Consider the following 14,351-nt stretch of genomic DNA (forward strand, 5'->3'; position numbering starts at 1 on the left):
ACTAGGTCCTGAGCGACCCCGCTTTGCAAATTAGGGAAACTGAAGCTCAGAGAGGTGAAGTGGAAATGTCCAAGGTCGCACAGAGACTGACTTCTAACTCCCATGACCACCCACACAGACGCCACAGGGCGCAGTCACGTAAACCCTGGAGGCACCAGCATCTTCTCCTTCCTCCTACCCTCCGCTAACGCTCTGACACCTCTTCTCCGACCGCTAATGCGTATCTGCGTCGGGCCAGTGTGCCTGAACCGGGGCGCATCTGTTATGCTTGCGGTTTGGGGAGACACGTGCTACCCGGATGAATGAATTGCACGTCCCCACCCCCGCCGATAGCCAATCACGACGTGTCGGAGCCAGGCCACTTCCGCCTATTGCGGGCGGGGGCGGGGCCGAGCTGCCCACGTGAGGTTCCGGAGACAAGAGAGTAGGCGGTGGTGCGCCTGGGGCGGGCTCTCCTGGCCTTGCCACCAATCCAGGGACCCTCCGGAGACGCGAGGGGCGGGGCTGACGTGGCGCGCCAAGGCTTAAACGTGCCGGTAGGTGGGCGTAGGGAGGAGTCCTAAGCGGAGGAGTGGTGAGTGACGGAGAATATTACCCAATTCCAGGAGGGGTTGGGCTGCCTGGACCAATAGGAAGTCCGTGAGGCGGGGCCTGGGACTGCAGCAAGTTCGGTTGCACGGAGACCGCAGCTGTTCCCTGTCAGCGGAGGCAGCGGCCGTAGAGGCAGCGGCGACGACTTGCAGCGCCTGGGAGGAGGTGAGTGTCCGCGGCGTTCTGCACCTTCCTCTTCCTGCGGCAGGTCGGAGCTGGTGGGCGTGCGCCGGCGCCAGGGACGCTTATGTAAGGGTCGCGCGCGCAAAGGAGGCGCGGGCTTTGCGAGTGACGGCTGGAGGGGACGACTGCGGGCGGCGTGCAGCGCGACGCGACGCGACACGACACGACACGACGTGCGCAGTCTCTCCTCCTCCAGCCGGGACCGGGCCGGCGCGGACCCGCCCCCTCCCTTATCCACACCCGGACCCCACCGCGAGGCGTCTAGGGCTAGATGCCGCGTGAGCATCCCTCCCGGGCGGGCGCCACCTCATCCCGCCCCTCTGGCTGCCACAGGCGCCCTTAGTCCTGCTCTCAGGCCCATTTTGCAGATGGAGAAACTGACGCAATGGGCCCTAAAATGCCTCGCGCCAGGTCCCTGAGGGTTCAAACCAAGACCAAGCTGACCCCATCTCACTGAGTGTATGGAAGTTGTGGCAATGTAAGGCTGGCATTTTCCTTGTTCCAAGTGGCTGCACTCCGTCTCCCGTAGGATGCACTTGGTTCAGATGTAGAAGTGAACTTGAGATGCTTAGACACAATGATTCAAGATCGTTCAGTTAGGAGGTGCGGCTGGGTTCAGCCCATTATTTCTACAGCTTTTAGTGGTTTACAAAGTGCGTTTGGAAAGTGCCCTCCTGCGTCCGACTGGAAGCCTCATCCTTGAGGCCCTGTCCCGCTAGTTCCTCCCAGGGTGACTTGCCCTGTGTACTTTCAGCGAGTTGTTTTACCTTTGGAGAGCTCTTTCCTCATCTTACAGATGATGGAACTAGGCCAAGTCCCAAGGTCCCTGGCAGCTTTGAAATTCTTAAAAATCCGATTGCCTTTTCATTTTGTGAAAGGAGGAGCCCAGGGCTCATTATCCTCATTCTGCAGCTGAGAAAACTGAGGCTCTGATAAGTGCCAACACTTGCTAGATCGCGACTAGAGCCCTCAGACTCTCCCATGCTCCCTTACCCACTACCACCAGCAGCCCTGGCTGGCCTCCCGCCTGTCAATCTTTCCTTGTATGTGATGCAAATAATTATGTAGGGGGTGGATATGCTCAGCCTTCCTATTTACTTGCAGCTACAGCTTTCTGTTTTTCTTTTTATCTTAATGCTTCAACTTTTAAACTCATCATGTGCAGAGCCCTAGGCTAGGTGCTGAGGGGTTACGTAGGTGATGAGGTTAATCCTTGTTTTAGAACTGCTGACAAACTGGTTGGAGGAGAGAAAAATTAAACCTAAGAAGAAGTCAGCATGCTACAGATGTTTGTAGAGAGCAGGTGAGAGCAAGGTATGGCCCAGAAGAGGAAGTGTGGTAGAGGCCTGCAAGCCAGGGCAGACCTCATGCTAAAGCGGGAGAGAAGGGGACTGGCCCCTGGGCTAAAAGGGCAGCCGTTGTGGGAGAGGTGAGTGGTGAACCTACTTTTGTGCCGCTGGCAGTGTAGCAGCAGTGATTGGATTTGAGCAACAAAGGTCTTATGGAAGAGGAGCAAGTTCCAAGCAATGAGAGCCTGCAAGTGGAAGGCTGAGGAAAAAGAATGGGGAAAATAGTACTTCTCAGGGGGTATGAGAAATTGGTCATGGGAAGCGGCTGCTACAGGTGAGGGCACTAGGATTTACTAATGTGCGGGTAAATCGGGGAGGATTGGATCCAGGGGCAGCTGGGCGTTTGTTTGGGAACCAGCAGACCTGAGCCCCGGTTGTGTTCATTTGTGTTCTGCTAAGTTCTTTGAGAGCAGCAGTCCTTTTTTTTTTTTTTTGGTCTTTCTTTCTTTCTTTTTTTGCATGCTGGGGATTGAACCCAGGGTCCTGAGCATGGTAAACACCATACTCTGCCATTGAGTTACACCCTAAGCCAGCTCATCCCTCCATCCCCCATCCCTTTCTTTTTTGTGGAACTGGGAATTGAACCCAGGGTCCTGTCACTGAGCTCTTTTCTCAGCCCTTCAATCTCTCTCTCTACCTATCTATCTATCTATCTATACTTTATTTTATTTTGAGGCAGGGTCTCATTAAGTTGCTGAGGCAGGCCTGCAGTCCCCCTGCCTCAGCTTCAGAGTAGCTGGAATTACAGGTGTGTGCCACCATGCCCTACTCACTCTTTCTTTCTTTTATTTATTTTTTTTTGGGGGGGGTATCAGAGATTGAACTCAGGGGCACTCAACCACTGAGACACATCCTCAGTCCTTTTTTGTATTTTATTTAGAACAGGGTCTCACTGAATTGTTTAGAGCCTCACCTTGCTGAGGCTGGCTTTGAACACATGATCCCCTGCCTTAGTCTCCTGAGCCACTGGGATTATAGGCATATGCCATCCTGCCGGCTCACCCTTTGTTTCTTTTCTTTTTCTATTTTCTTTTTAATTTTTTTTTTTTAGTTGTCAATAGATAGCATGCCTTTTTTTATTTGTTAATTTTTATGTGGTGCTAAGGATTGAATCCAGTGCCTCACACATGCCAGGCAAGCGCTCTTGTCACTCAGCTATGGCCCCAGCCCAACCCTTTGTTTCTTAGTGGCTGCTCTGTACCCTGCCCTTAGGGAAAGGGCTCTGTTCACTGTGGTTGGTCAATGTCTGTTGTTTTTTTAATTAATTGAGGCTGCCTTCCGAGGTGTCTCCAGTTTACCCCAGCGCCCCCTTCTGCACCTTCTGTCCTCTTCTGTCCCTGTTGAAGCCTGCTGCATCTTGGCTCACCTGTCTCTGTGCCACTGCTCCCCTCCAGTGGGTCCTCTGCCTCTGACAACCTCCATGTCCTATTCCTCCATTTCTCCGTATCACTCCCAGTACCCCATGTGCTGTGCTGTGTGGCTGTCCTCCCAACCCTGTGCATGGAGGTTCTGGGACCAGTGGCAGGGCTGGATCTCAGGTTCATGTCTCATTCCGTGTCACAGCTGTCTGTGTCTTCTTTGTATCCTCACAGTCTCTAACACAGGGCTGGGAACAACAGGGGTGCTTAGTAAAGTTTTGGATAAATCAGTAGAAAATGTCTTAAGCTGAGCATGGGTGAGGAGAGCAACGTAGAAATTGGGGCACCCAGAAAGTAGTCATTAGGGACGGCTGCAATGACCAGCACCACGTGCGGAGACCAGTGAATCTGGGAGGGAGTCCCCTCTCTGGCCCTTTCCGGGTCCTCACCCGGGACTGTGTTTTTGTTGGAGGTGAGTGTGGACTTCTCTGGCTGCCTCCCAGTGGCAGCGTACTCTTTTTGGATGGGGCCCTGTTCTGCACGTCCCAGGCCTGCTCTGGGGCTAGTTTCTCCTCCAGAGGCGTCCTTTGAGAAGGGGGGCATTTTGCCTGCTCCCTTGCTGAAACCACCTCTGGGCCTGACTGATTGGATTCTCTCACTTAGCTGCCTTCTGGTATTTGCTGTGGACGCTGTGCCAGAGAACGAGGGCTTGATAGTAAAAGATGGAAAATAACCAAAGGAACAAGCCCTTTCCTCTTGCTTACTGAATGGGGAGCTTGTCTCATCTTGGCGTTCAGGACTAACCAACATGGTCCTTCTGTTGGGCTTTTTCATCCATTGACCCCATTGGTAACCTCTTCTGCCTGGGCCCCACCGTCAGACTATTCACTGACCCTCCAAACTCACTTCTTAGTGTCCCTCTTCTTGTTCCCAGTGACTTGATTTTTTTCAGGGCCTTTTACTCTTCAGTACTCAGGGCTTTCCTATATTAAGCCTGGCCAGATCTGTTCAGCTGGATGTGGATTCTTTCTTTTAATAACAAATCATTTGTAATGATAAGTAATGGTTTATTATCATTTGCTATTAATAATAGAGCCAAACTGTACGTGCTCTCACTATGTAGTGACAGGGGCCTTACTAAACCCCACATGTAGAGAGGTTAACTATCTTGCTCCAAGTCTCATGGCTGGGAAATGGCCTGGCTGGGGTTGGCCCTGGACTCGGAGACCTTCCTTGGGGACCTGAGTCTTCTGCTTTTGCCTTCTAAAGTTAGCCCCTAATAATGTGCGTTTGGGCACTTTTTGGCAGAGCTGGTATCTTCTGGCATAATTCCTTGTGAATGCATGCACTCCATAAATATTTTATTGAATTGAATGCCCCAAACATTAAATTTCAGCTTTGACATCATCTACCAAGGCAGCTGGTTTTCTGTGAACATATTCAATTCCTTGCTGGTGTGTGTCTCCAATTTGCTATTTATTGACCAGTGGCTTGAGCTGTCTGATGGATGTGGCCTTTGGAAAATAAGCAGTCTGTAAGCTCCAGAAAGTGGCCATGCACCACCTTTGGGCTCCCACGGCATGAATGTACTCTTCTTATGCAGGGCAGGGAGGGGCCTCTGCAGGAAAGGCTCTGAGGGAACAGTCTGGAAATAGGAGACACATCTCAGATCACGTAAGACAGTTCTTCATTAGTGTCAAGTTGCATTGAGAGATAGGAAAACCAGAGCCCAGGAGTCAGGAGACAGGTAGCTCCTGAGGTTAGAGGCAGCTGCACAGAGAATGTGGGTGGGAAGAGGAAGCCCTTTAGATGAAACAATAACAGTTTCTGGAACTTCTTATTCTTGTGTAGTGGGGACCACACAAGGGTTTTTCTTAAATCCTGCTAGCGGTCCAGCCAGCGTCCGAGTGTAGCCATTGCGTGTGTTACGCATTGGTTACTCCTGTGAGCCCGTGAGGTAGGTATTGTTATTGTCCCTATTTCACAGAGGAGGAATCAGGCTGCAGGGTCACAGGAGTGGGTGGCAAGAAGCAAAGGGTGGGGACAGCTGGTCAATACCTGGTGTGCCCTCAGCCCTGTGCTGCTCTGGTGGCACCCATGGAGCCCCCAAGAGGAAGCAAGCTAGCAGATCTTCTCTCGGTTCTGAATCGCTATGTCTGGCCACTCCTAGGTTCTCCCAGACGTGCCTGGAGAAGTGACAATAATACTTTTTCTTTTTCTTTAGATAGTGCCTGCTTCCTCGAGGGCTGACGGAACGCTGAGGGTAAGTCCTGTGCCTGAACCCAGGCCTGTGGGACGTGGCGGTGACTTCATTGGGAGCAGCTGGAGATGAGTCTTGTCATGTCACGTCTCAAGCTCAGTCAAGAAAAAAGACCACACTTTGATTTTTGAAAATCTCTATTTAAGCTTGGTCTTTCTGAGTTTCGTTGGTTTTCATAGGAAAGTGACATCTGTTTCCCTGCTGGCCCCAGTTGGCAGCTGGCCAGCCACAGCAGGAGGCCCCATTGCTGGAAGGGTGTGGTTTGGGAAGCTGGCAGGGGGAGGATGATGAGGCGCCTGATGACCCACAGGAAGCATCCCCAGGCAGGGCTGCCTCTGAGAAGAGCCGTTCTTCAGGGGTCACAGAGGGCGGGCAGCTGGGCACGGAGGGGCTCTGAGAAGCATGCAGCTGGGGCATGAGAGGTGGCTCTGCCAGCTAGTTATAAAGATACTTGACACGTGTTCCCAGCCTCGGCCAACTACAGTGGCAAGGAGATGAAGTTGGACTTGTCCCTCTACTTAGTGCCAAGGCAGCACTGCCCTCCATCACCTGCCCTTTTAGGGTTTCCCCTAATGCTGATTTCCCTCTGATTGCAGGTGGCTGGGAGATCCAGTTGCATGTCCTCAGCCTAAATGCTAAGGCTGCCTGGCAGGGCTCCACTGAAACTCAGACCTGTCTCCTGCTGGTCTGCAACAACAGTCCAGCTGGGCAGCCTGCCGGGCATTCTCCCTATGATCAGGACACTATGGTCAGGCAGCCTTCCCTTCCTCCCAAGGCAGGCTAGCTGCTCTTCCTGTGTTACAGCTAGGTGTCCTGGGGACTCTGTGGCTCTTCTTCCCCAGAGCTCATGCTCAGTGTGGTGTGGGGATTCCTTTGTACAGGAACTTGTCTTGGTTTCCACCCTTTGTATTTTAGGGATTTTTCTCTGGGGGCCCTTCATGACCTAGGAGTCTGTCTCCTTTGAGATTTTCCACAGTCCTCTTGCCCTAGGCTTTGGGCTCGCACCAGCTGTTTTCCTCTCTACAATTGAGTTTGCTTAGAAAGTTGATGGAGAAAAGGCTGATGGGAATGCGATGGAAACCCTCCACCAGGTACCCACCACCTGTTCTCTCTGCTTGCTCTGTCCACTCGTTCTCAGTTGGTAGAGTTGGATGTCATCTCCCTTGCTTGCATCCCGCAAGGAGAGGTGGGGGCGCTGACTGAAGTACCTCTAAACCACCTGTCTTAAGAAGCTGAAGAAACTGAAGCCCAGAGAAGGCTGATGAGCAGAATCCAAGATGCTAACACTGTTGTTTTTAAGATTGTCATTTTTTTATTGATGTTTCTTTCAAATCCATCAGTTGGAAGGGAAAATTAGTCACCAAGAAGGGCCTTCTTCTCCCAGGTCATCTGATTTGTCAAAGCTCTTTGGGCTCATCAGTCCCCCAGGCCCAGCTGATTCCCTGGAGCTTTTCTTAGTTACTGTAACCAAGGCTCTGTCATCTCAGCTGGGGCTTCCCCCTCGCAGCTTTCTCCCTGGTGATCCTGGGGGGAGGTGGGTGCCTGCTGTTGCTGCTGTTGTTGAATACCATGTTGGGAGACCTCCCCAGGTCCTCCCAGCACCACCACAGCCTGCAGTGCTTCTGTTACTTGCTTGTCCTGATTCTCTGCTGCCAAGGAGGGGCGGGCCTGGGGCATCACTAGCAGGTGGCTCCTTCTGGGGCAGCTTCTCTCCTGACCAACTTGAGACGACGTGACATCCACACCGGCTGAGGCTGCGGAAAATTCTGTGACCTGGCTGTGCTGAGTCATGCTCAGTCTCTGAGGATATGTGTGTCACCTTTCTCCTGTCTGCCATTGGTCAGCCCAGGATCTGGCCGGGCTGCAGTTACTAGCAATGGTATTGTGCTGCTCATTTCTTTATGCCAATGTGTTGGCCAGTGTGCTATTTATCAGTATAAAATTTATTAATAAATCATTAATGTTAGACCAGGATGTAAGAAAAGACCGCTGACTCCAATTAAAATCAAATTAAAGCAAGCTTCTTATTTCGACCGGCCGGGCTGCCTTGCCCATCAAAATTGTGGGAGCCAAGGACAGCGGCGAGGCTTCTTTGTGGCCCAGTTTTATAGCCCAAAAAGTTAACAAAGGGGGGTTACAGATAACAACACTCTGAGGAGCATAACACAAGTTTACATTTTTGCTGGCCCCGGCATCAGAATTTATGGAGATCTTAGAGACTCAGAGAGGGTCGTTATCCAGCCAGGGAAGGCCAGAATTTATGAGGCGTCACTAAGGTTTAGGAAAGGGTTGTTATCTGGTCAGGGAAAACCGGACATGGGTGAGTTAAGGGCATGGGCAGGCATTCCAAGTAGGTTCAGAATTTGCAGTAATTTATAGTAAAGCCGAAATTATCTTTTCATGGTTTTGTGGCGAGATGCCCAATTTTAAGAAAAGATCAGGTTGGGTCTATCAATTAATAGCAAATATATTGTTTATTCTGGGAAACATTTCTCTCTTACAGATGAGAAAACTGAGATTCAGAGACTAAATGACTGGGTGAGGTTTTTTATTTTTAAAAAATTTTTTAGTTTTAGGTGGACACAGTATCTTTATTTTATTTTTATGAGGTCTGAGAATCAAACTCAGTGTCTCACGCATGCTAGGCGAGCGCGCTACCACTTGAACCACATCCCCAGCCCTGACTGGGTGAGTTTTGGGTGACATGAGTGGCATGTTTGGGTGAGATTCTGGATGCTATACCTCATCTCTACCCCTAGATGTTTGAGTACTGCAAAGTTTTTTTTTTTTTGAAGTTACTCAGATAGAAAAAAATATGTATTTTCAATTTGTTAAAGTTACAATTCAGAAATCTATCCAGCTCAGTGGTGGAGCACCTGCTGGGGGCCTGGGTTCCATCCCCAGCAAGGTAAAGAAATAAAACCTCAAAATTGAATTCTTTCTTTTAAGGTCTACACTTTTTAAAGTTTAGCTCTTAAATACAACAAAGTACAAATCTTTCTATTCTGTTTACAATTCTAGAAAGTTTTAACAATCACTCTGAAAGTGATTGATTAATGCTGGTCCCATTTGAAGACTTAATTAGATTCATTTGAAAATTTTAAATTGAATTTATAAATTATTCGTCTTATTTTAATTATTTTAATACTTCTTCCAATTATAGTTATAAATTATAGCTGGCCATGAGGGATGCATGATTAAAAAATTCCCCAATATTTAAATAATACTTGTAAATCTAATACATTAAGCTGATTCTTAAAGTTTTCATAAATGTACCTATTCCATTTTTAAAAATATTTTTTTTAGTTATAGATGGACACAACATGTTTATTTTGTTTACTTATTTTTATATGGTGCTGAGGATTGAACCAAGTGTCTCACACATGTGCGAGGCAAGTGCTCAGCCACTGAGTACAACCTCAGCCCCCATTTTATATTTTATTTTTAAAATAGCTTTACTGAGGTTTTATTGACATATAACTAGTAGCTCATATTTAAATCTTATGATTTCACAAGTTTTGACAAATTGTCCCTGTGAAACCATCAATACAGTCCAGACAAGCTGACACACCTGTCGTCTTTGGAATCTACCCCCCACCTTTGCTTCCACCTCCCTCAGGTAACCACTAATTACTTTCTGTTACTAAAGATGAGTTTGCATTTTCTGAGATTTTCCATAAAACCACTCCTACAGTTTGTGTTCTATTTTGTCTGCCTTCTTTCACTCCACATAATTATTTAAATTATGTCTAGTTGTTGCACATATCAAGAGTTCATTCTTTATATATTGCTGAGTAATTATTCTATGACATGGATATTATATCGTTTATCTATTCACTTGTCATTGGTCATCTCACTGGCTTCCAGTTTTTGACAATTGCAAATAAAACTGTTGTGAAGGTTTTTGCATTTCCTTTTGTCTTGGGCAAATGCCTAGGAGGGGCGTGGTTGGACACACAGTAGTTGCATGTGTAACTTTCCATGTTGAACCCCTCTTAGGTGGTTGTACTATTTAATATTCCCACCAGCAGTGAATGAGAGTTCTAATTCCTCCCATCCTCCCCAGCACTGGGGGTAGTCAGACTTTATAATTTTAGCCATTTAAAAAGGCATAGGTCTCGGCATGGTGGCACACACATGTAATCCCAGTGATTTGAGAGGCTAAAGCAAGAGGATCACAAATTCAAAGTCAGCTTCTGTACATTAGCGAGTTAAGGTTGCCTTGAGCAATCTGGTGAGATCCTGTCTCAATAAAAAAATTAAAAAAGGCTGGGAATGTTGTTCAGTGGTTAGATGCCCCTGAGTTCAGTCCCTGGTACCAAAAATAAAAAATAAAAAGGCCTATAGTGGTGTCTGATTGTGGTTTGAATTCCCCTAATGACGCTGAGCATCTTTTCATGTGCTTGTCCTCTGCCAATACTGATTTTAAACCTAGTAAATTCCTACCTAAAATCATAAGTCTAAACAAATTACTTCGTTTATTTTAATTGGAGCCTTGAGACTGACTTGTTACTTGAAACAGACCAAATTAAATGTTAAGGTTCATAAAGTAATGGATAGCACAGATTCTCTCTTTCCAGTACTTGGGATTGAACTCAGGGCCTCAGGCTGAGCACGTGCCCTGTCACTGAGCTGCACCCCTAGCCTAACTCCCAGATTTCTTAACAAAAAATTTATAAATAATTATAAATACATGTTTTTTTTTTTTTAATTTTGTTTAGCATATCTACAGTTAATCTTACATCTTCCTGGAATTAAAGAAGCTTACTTAATAAGGAAATTATTGCATGATTTCGAACTGTAGTACACTACTTTCCTAAGATTTTTGGGATTTCTTTCTCAACTGGATGACATTTGCATTATAATCCAAGAGAACCATTGGCCTTGGAATCTGCCTGCCAGGCAGAGCCCTGATTCATTGCCTCTAAATGGGCTTGGCCTCACAGTACAGGAGCCCTACATAGAGGAGTCCACATTGCCCAATCTCTTCTCATGTAGCTGCAGTTCTCTGCCTGGGGAGCTACGCCAGGAGACTGGATTCAGACAAACTGTTTAAGGCTTCATTTCTTATGCACTATGATCACAAAATAGATAGAGTTTGAATACATTATAAGAAGAACTTGGATTCTGAACATTGTGATTGGTCTGACCAGGGACTCGTTGTAAAACCATACTTGTGACCCTGCAGCACTAGAATTCAAGTTTCAGTTTTCAGGGTCAGGTCTGGCATTTCCCCCTGTTCAAGTCAAGTTAGAAAGGGAGTCTGGAAATGAAGATTTCTTGTTTTCTGGTTAGGCTTGGTTACCAGGAAATCCTGGCAGCTGGACCCAGCGCCTTCTTTTTCCTGTTCTCCCTGTCATCCTTCTGCAAATGGTGAGGCCTCTGGCCTGTCCCGGACTTCCCCGTGGAGAGCCACCAGTCTCCCTTGCAGAGGTTAGTGCCACTAAGTTGTTTTTGGAGATTGGGTCTGGATGATAAAGAGATGTGGAATTGCATTCCTGTCCTGGCCACTGGCTTGGCCCCAGGAAGCGGTGGGTGATGAGTGCATCATGACGTCTCATCTCTCCCTTGATGTCTGATGCCTACGTGGCCCCATGTGAGTGGGAGAGGAGGCCTGTGCAGCTTCAGGAAAAGGACACTGGAGTGGAGGAGGCATTGACAGGATGCTGTGTGAAATTCTCACTCTGCAGGAGTCTCCCCCTTCAGATTTTTAAAAAATTGTGATAATATACACTGTCCATTTTGGTGGTATAAGAAAAATTCTTAGGCATCACCAGACTGGGTGTCTTGTGAGGACCATTCTTTTTTTTTTTTTTAATTTTTTTATTGTTGGTTGTTCAAAACATTACAAATTTCTTGACATATCATATTCCACACTTTGATTCAAGGGGGTTATGAACTCCCACCTTCACCCCATACACAGATTGCAGGACCATTCTTTCTAGATGGTGACTTCTTGCAGCTCTTCACATGGTGGAAGGGACAAGGCAGATCCCTTCAACCTTCTTTTGTTGTCCCATTCTGTGTGGGTGGGCCCCATGACTTAATCTCCTCCTCAGGACTTGGCCTCTTAATACTGCTGCACTGGGAGGGATTAGGTTTCAGTGGGAATTTTGGGAGGACGCCAGCATTCAGACCATACCATACACACAGAATAAAATTTACTGTCTTATCCATTTTAAGGGCAGTTTTCAGTGGTATTAAACACATTCTTCTGTACAACCATCTCCACCCTTCCTCTCTCCAAAACTCTCTTGATCTTGCAAAACTGAAACTCTCCAGCCACTAAACAGCAAGTCCCCCTTCCCCACCCACCTTATCTGCAGGCAACCATGGTTCTGCCTCTAGATTTTGACTCCTCTAGGTACCATCTCATATAAGTCAGACCATACAGTGTTGTTTTAGTTAGCTTTTTTGTTAGTGTAACCAAATCACCTGATGAGAACCACTCAAAAGGGGGGAAAGCTTATTTGGGGCTCAGGGTTTCAGAAGTCTCTGTCCGTCCCTAGTTGACTGACTCCATCGCTCTGGGCCAAGGTGAGGCAGCACCTCATGGGGGAAGGGCATGGCAGAGGGAAGCTGCTCCCCTCCTGGCAGCCAAGAAGCAGAGAGTGGGGGTGTGCAGGGAAGATGCACCCTTCCAGGGCACGCCCTCAGTGACTTACCTCCTCCAGCCCACAGTGACCACCCAGTCAATCCATTCAAACTAGGGTGGACCGATTAGGTTATCGCTCTCATGATCATTTCACCTCTGAGTTCCTGAATTAACAGGAGCTTTTGGGAAATACCTCATATCTAAACTGTAACAAGTATTTCTCTTTTTGTGATTGGCTTATTTCACTTAGAATAATGTGCTCAGAGTCCATTCATGTTGAAGCCTGTATCAGCATCTCCTTCCTTTTAAAGGCTGAGTAATATTCCAATTGTATGAATTGGACATATCTGCTCATCTATTGATGGACACTTGGGGTCCTTCCACATTTAGTAATTACAAATAATGCCACTATGAATATGATTGCTCAAATATCTCTTTGAATCCTGTTTTCCTTTCCTTTGGGTCTAGATACCCAGAGGTGGAATTGCTATCATGTGACAATTTTATTTTTAATATTTTTGAGGAACCCCCATGCTGTTTTCCATAGTAGCTTTATCATGGCATTCCCACCAGCGGTGCGCAAGGGCCCGTTTCTCCTCATGCTCACCGACATTTGTTATTGTCTGCTTTTTTTTAACAGCAGCCATCCCCATGGGAGTGAGGTGTTGTCAGTATACTTTTGATTTGCTTTTCCTTAATGATTAGTGATTGGGAGAATGGCAAGTCCAGTGGTCCATTTTCAGAATACCGCATTTAGCCTTAAATGTAAAATTACTGGGGATGAAAGCATAGCATGTAGAGGGGAAATAGAGCAGAGTAGAAAGTTACAAGCAGTTAACTCACAATAGCACTATAGCCTGTGGATGTGGCAGATCCCATCTGGGCACCTGAGCTGCCCTTGACACACAGGAAGTGGGGGAGGGGCCTCCTGACCCACAGGTAAACTGCGAATATGCCAAGATGCTCTCACCCCAAGAAGGCCTTCTGCCACAAGAGAACAAAGGGAGTGAGGACAACTGAAGGTGCTTTCCTTCAAATTCCCAACAGGAGACAGCAAAGCTCCCATAGTACTCATCCAGTAGAAACCAGGGGGTTACCTTGCACACCAGGGACAGGATGCTGCTTGCTCCCTCAGGCACCCGATTCTTGCAAGATCATCATTAAAATCCTCATTTTCTATGTACCTGGTCTTTGTCTCTCATGTCCATTCTTTGAGTTTGGGCAGGTGAGCATGTTTCTCACAGTGATTTTAAGCATCTTTTTATGTGTTTATTGGCTATTTATATGGAAAAATATTCATTCAGATCTTTTGCCCATTTGGAATCGGGTATTTGTGTTGTCTTGAGTTTTAGCAGTCATCCATATATTCTGCATGGTGATCTCTTGTCTGATGGATGATTTATGAAGTTTTTTCCTATTCTGTGGATTGCCTTTTTACCCACTTAATGGAGCTGCCCGCCCGCTGGTCTTCCAGTGCTGGGGTGGAATCTGATTTGTCTGTCTTTGCTCTGGTTGCCTCTTTGCCTTTGGTGTCGTGTCTGTGAAATCATTATCAAATCCAATGTCATATAGCTTTTCACCTGTACAGTCGTTCCCCTTATCCAAGGTTTTGCTGCTCCTTCATAATAATGGTAAAACTGGCAACATCATCAAAACCAGATTTTTCAGAGCTCTGGAAATTAACCAAAGGCTTACAACAATCCAAGATACATTTCACAGGAAAAGGGACTGAAAAAATTACTCATGTTTTAAGCCAAAAATTATGAAGCACACAAAGAAACAAGAAACAAGAAAAGTATGAATCATATGTAGGAAAAGAAGTAAGCCATAAAACTGTTCCTGAGGAAGCCCAGATGTTGGACTTTATAGGCAGAGACTTACATCATCTATTTCAGATATGTCTACAGAACTAAAAGAAAATGTGACCACAAAGCCTGACCAAATAGTGATTATCAATAAGTAATAGATGTGGCAAAGGATGAAGCAGATATCCTGGAGCTGAAAAGTGTAATAAC

The 14,351-nt window shown here is 46.9% G+C and overlaps 1 protein-coding gene across 2 annotated transcripts in view; it reads left to right on the forward strand.

Moving 5' to 3' along the window:
* Positions 1 to 658: 658 nt before the first annotated feature.
* The window catches only part of Pc (pyruvate carboxylase), a 106,671-nt gene continuing 92,978 nt past the window's right edge, over positions 659 to 14,351 (forward strand). For both annotated transcript variants that reach the window (XM_071616019.1, XM_027944264.2), the window contains exons 1-2: positions 659 to 756; positions 5,706 to 5,744. The gene's annotated coding sequence lies outside the window, so the exon portion shown is untranslated. The remainder of the gene's footprint in view (positions 757 to 5,705; positions 5,745 to 14,351) is intronic.

Source organism: Marmota flaviventris, chromosome 9, assembly GCF_047511675.1.
Source record: "Marmota flaviventris isolate mMarFla1 chromosome 9, mMarFla1.hap1, whole genome shotgun sequence".
Classification (NCBI taxonomy): domain Eukaryota; kingdom Metazoa; phylum Chordata; class Mammalia; order Rodentia; family Sciuridae; genus Marmota; species Marmota flaviventris.